We start from the raw sequence: 6,000 nt of genomic DNA on the forward strand, positions 1-6,000 counted from the left end.
CCCGTGTAGGTAATATCCGTGTAAACAAAAAGAAAACTATCAAAAAACAAATATTGATTTGATTTTTTTTTAAATTAATTTTAATTCTAAAGTAATAATACAATCATATCCTTGCTGAGCCAAACCTATTGTTACGTAAATGCTTTGAGCTAGGTCTATTTCTTACATTTAAAAATTTCAGTAATTTGTATCTCCTATTTTACTATCTATGGTAGGTATAGGTCATTTATGGTACCCACCTATTTATAGTTTTGAATATAAGGCAATGCATATATTATTTAAAAAATACTTTATTTTTTATTTATCAATAGTTTTTATTTGAGTATATAGCCTACCATTTAAAACGTCTTTTAATTTTTTTGTTATATTCATATTATTTTTATACCAATCCTAAACACTAATCTAAGCACTACCTAAACATTTTTAAATGCAGATATCTTTAGGTATATTAGAATAGGTAGGTATTTTCTTGTAATACCAAATTAGATATATAGAGTTTTAAATATGGGTTATAATTATATATAATAATTATTTAGGAATTATATAAAATATAGAAAAATTTAAACATAAAACTAAAATCTTTTTTGAAAACATTAATTCACTTAATTGAACTAATTTATTCATAAATAATAGTATATTGAAGTTAATTTTTTATAATATTCTAAATATCCATATCTATAAAATTGCATAGGTACATTTTTTTTTAAAGAATTACAATCTATACAAGTAATGAACCATAAGTTCCTAATTTATTTACAATAAACTACCTATAAATAATGAAAACCAAAATAACACGCGAAAGGAAGTCACGGATGAGACACCTAATGATTTAAAATTATACAAATGTTTATGTAAAGAAGACAAGACACCAATTCCGTTTGAGTCGTCTAGTCGAGACGTGTAAAGCCGATAAGCTATAGTTAGAATTAGATTTGAAGTTTTTCATGGTAGCGTAGGGATTTATTTGAGATAAACAAGGAGCTCTGGTAATTATGTGATGACTTTATTATATTTATGTGTACACCTACCGACTACCTAGTACTTACAAAAAAAATGTATTACGTGGTGTGCTTACGTGATTATAAAATTCTTAAGCTACATAGTATACTAAAATGTGTATTAAAATTTGTATTATTAGATATTTATAAATCAATAATAGAATTAAAGTCATCTAACATTATTAAAATGCGGGATATATTATAATAAAGATTATGATAACTGCATACTAATTACCTATAAATGTTATATTTTTAAAATAAATCTAAAATTGTAGAGTACCTATACATAAAATAATTGAATTTAAATTGCATTTAAAAATTTATTTTGAGTTATTAATAAAAAGTGGAACACATTTTAAGACATTTATGTGTTCGATCAAATTTAAGCAATAATGAAAATACTATAAATATTCTGCACCTACGAAATTAATCAAAAACCAAAAAAAAAAATTATGTTCATAGCAAATTCATGACTAATTTATAATTTAAATGATAAGATATAGAAAAGACATTATTGTTGTAGTCTAAATTAGTTTTAAATTGCATAATTACTTTTAAATTTGGTAAAATAAAAATTAATCGTATGACACTGTGTGAACGAATAAATAAGTAATTATTCAAAATCACGTAAAGCAAAAAAGTACAATATTCTGGAAAGAATATATTATATACAAAAATAAAAAATGCTAAGTCTAATAATAATATTATACAAGTTTGATTACTAACTTTGTAGGCAGGTATAAAATCCGGATGGCACTTTTTGGTGTCACTTTTCAATGTAAGAAACAAATAAAAACAAAAAAAACAAAATAAAAGTATAAAAGAAAACTTAAAAAAATAATAATAATACAAATAATAAAATAAAATAAAAATAAAAACCACCGTAGTAGTGAAAACCCGACGATGCGTTCAACTGGTGTAAGTTCCGCGTAGTGCGATCGTAGAGTAAGTGCCTACTACAGCTATCGACGAACTAAAAATAAAATAAAATAACAACAACAAAACACATTAAAAAAGCACATCGGTCGACCTGATCTAGTGCGTCCCGAATGTAGTTTAAACCGGTGAACGGTCGGCGTGAGACATATAGGCTGTGGCGACTCGTCGGCTATTACACCTAGAGCGAACCACCCCCGCCGACACCACCACCGACCCCCGCCGAAGCCACCGCACACGTCCCCCGACGTTCAAAAACACCCCTCATCCTATCCCACCACCGATGCCACCAACACCTACTCCTTCATCCCCTCAGCCCTCCACCCGGTCATCGTACAGCATTTCACCACCCCCGCACCAGCACCCCCGGCACTCGGTTGCAAAACATTTTGCAAAACCGTGCGACCACCCACGCCACCTCCACCGCCTCCGCGCCACGATCCACTATCCCTTCACCCCTTACCCATCGAAAAACACACTCGCACACTACTTCAACCCCACTGCACGCGTCCGAATGGAACCCCTATAATATTTTGGCGTACAGACATAGCGCGACGGGAGAGAGACAGACAGAGTGAGAGAGAGAGAGTGAGAGAGAGAGAGAGAGAGAGAGATAGAGAGAAATTATAATAAAAAACTCACGCACAGTTCGAAAATGGGGAGAAATTTAAAAAGTAATAATAAAAAACGGCCAAATACCGATATGCTGCCGTTGCGCGCAGGTTCGTCAACGAAATATTGCCCATATTATATTATTATAATTATTATTACGGTTATGCAGATTGAAGGTATACGCTATATATACAGGGTTGGTCGAGTACTGCTGTAATGCACCCGAATACAAATAACGGTTTATCGTACGATCCGATCGGTAGATTATGTACAAAACATTAGATATTGTAAATTATCGTTAAGCCGTTAATAATTATTGTGGTATAATAATAACAAAAATGTACACACATTGTGCACTATACCAAAACTGTTGAAACGATTGACGGCGGCGCAGCGACAGCTTCAAATGATATCAGTATAATATTGTACAGTGAATAATAATATAATAATTCAGTTAATACCCTGCACTATTAAAGCGCAGTAGCCGGTGTAATGTCGTGTCTGTGTGTTACGGTATAATATTATAGTTTCGACGTTATAAAATAATACTGTACAATGTGATCGCGTGTACGGACGGAAAGAAGAAAAAAACCGCAAAAACCTCTATATAATTCCTGTCGAGTGGCATTACGTTTTCAACATTCTATTTGCCGTGAAATTAAATGAGGATGTCGGCGGCGGCGGTATCGCAGTTATCGCGTGGACATCGTCGGATGAATATGTATAAATGTAGTACTTATACCGACCATACACATATTATTATACGAAGGAAAAGCACGTTCCGCACCCAGCGAAATGCTAATCGAACAGCCGCCGCGCCGAGCCACACCGTGTGATCCTCCGGTGTCACGATATTATTGCGACCGATCGTAATCGCCAGAGAGCAGTCGGCCCGACAACGGTGGCGGCGGCGCGTACGACTTCATTAAGTAGAACGACGTAATAACATAATAGTACGGAGAAGATGAAAAACAAGCCTTTTCATTGACGTGTGCGAACATCGGCGAAATCTCGTTTGGAATCGCTTACAATATTATTTCATATAACGCATGCATATACATAACAGCATTGGAAAACGTATACACGCGTCGTGTTCGTATTCGAGAGATAAATGCAAGAACAGAAAAAAATTTAGTCCCACTGAAGTATATATATATATATATATATATATTAGGTATTACTGATACAATTATACAATATATTCAGAATCTCGCGTGGGAAATGAAATAATCACGTCTACGAGTCTTTGTTTTTCTATAAAATCGTACCAATATATTCTGTAACGATATATACCTCTCATATACCTATATTATGTCCTATACCTAATACATTAACACACGTATAGAGGAAGTACCTATATATTATTGACATTACGCCGTTCTAATCGTGCTGAAATGTTCGATCGATCGCGTATAGGTATTAATATATAAATACATGTACGAATGAAAATATATAAAGCATAGTATATGTATATATAAGTTAGGGTTGCATAATAATATTATAATACGCGGATGGCCCTTTCGGCGCCAAAAATTCGAATCGGACGTATTGTTCACGCGGCTTTGGCGCCTCTATTAAAATTCCAAATCTTATATTCTGCCCGAAGACTATAATATAATATTATATCGCATTATTATAACGATGTCATACTTGACCGCGATGTATTATTGCTGTACATGGTAGTACCGACTTAAGCGGCAATTATAAACTGTGGTCCACGCCGAACAAACCGGTTGCCGCGGCGCCACCCCATTACACGATAATAATAATATGATATGCATCCTATATATATATATAGGCGCTATAGGATGCTGCACCGACTCCGCAGACACAACTACGCCACCACACCTGGGCCGGCAAGGGTGACCCGTGCCCGGGGTTTTATGAATGGTCCCGGGACACGCGGCCCCGTGACCCATGAACCTTATTGTATTGTAATACGCGCGTACCTATATATGTTGTACGTATAAGTGACCCAGTGTCCTAGTCGGAAGCGGAGCGAAAGGGGTCGCAGTCGATGCACAGGGGTGTCTTACATTATTCGTCCCTATACGAACGCGTATATCACGCGCCACGACACACACGCACAGGACGACTCTTCACCGACAAAATTATAATAATGATAATATTTGCCATGCGTACGTCTACGGAACGCGACAATAATATTATTGTGCACGAGAAGAAGGGTACGCGTTCGGCCGCATACTCGGACCGGACTCTCGAAATAATGTTATTCAGCACTCTCGGGCTGTTACGCGCTCGGTATATTATAATAGGTATATGAATTCGCTTACTTGACCCACGGACGGACCCCCATCTACCCAAATGCGTATAATTACACGTATAATATAAGCCCTGTCCCTTATATCATATCGTAATATAATAATATCGTATATAATATTTTACTAGGAATTAATAATATACGCGTGCAGGCTGGGTAATATAATAATAATATATAGGACGCGCTCGTTGTATATCCCCCGTAGTTTTACCGCGGGATAAATAGAGCTCATTTGTCGGCGGTGGTGATGTGGGGGGGAGGCTAGGGTGGAAGTGCATGATCGGCCATTTTTGGAATAGACGATGACTATACTAGACCATTCGACTTCCGCGCGGCTAATGCACACGCAAACACACACACACACACACATGACAGGGTCTGTACGCGGGATTTATCGTCCTAGGCAAAAGCGTTGTACATATATAATAATATACTATATAGGGTGTACAAGAGAGCTTTAAATGTACACACACACGTACACTATTACTGGCCATCACGTCAATCCGCTGCCGGACTAATCGATTTCGGACGAACTGATGGCGAGGCGGCGGCGGTGTTAGCTGCGCGATATATACATGCACGGAGGCCGCGGTCGGCGGGTCGGGCGCGGGGGTCGCGAATCCAACGTTGGGGTGTCACCCCCGAAAAAAATTATTTTTTTCCCCTCGTCGTCCGCCCCCGCTGCCGACCCGGCACAACAGCCATTATTGTTGTTGCCGGGTCGGCCATATACCGCGAACGGATTCCCTATGGGTGCTTATATACAACGTATATGTATATATTATAGTACAATAATGTACACATATCCCGCATAAGCACACACGGAAAGAGGATCGCTGCCGTCCACGCTTAATAAAATACATATAACAATACCTAGCTATATACCTACGTGTGCTATGTGCGTATTTCGAATTTCGCGGGATTAAAAAAAAATAAATTAAAAAAATCGTACCGATAAACCGTCAGACGAGAAAGGATTTTTCGGCCGCGTGGGCGGAAGACATTAGCATAAATCTTGAACGACGAGCCCGTCGTCGTATGCAAAACAAAGGCGCCCGGCAACTCTCCCACGCTCTCGGGCTGCAGCCTCAAACCGGTATGCGGACCTATACCTTAGCCGCCGCCGCCGCCGCTTGCAAGTGCCGTCCGTTATGACCGTTTTTTATGTATGTG

The sequence above is a fragment of the Acyrthosiphon pisum genome, chromosome A3, assembly GCF_005508785.2.
Source record: "Acyrthosiphon pisum isolate AL4f chromosome A3, pea_aphid_22Mar2018_4r6ur, whole genome shotgun sequence".
Taxonomy (NCBI): Eukaryota; Metazoa; Arthropoda; class Insecta; order Hemiptera; family Aphididae; genus Acyrthosiphon; species Acyrthosiphon pisum.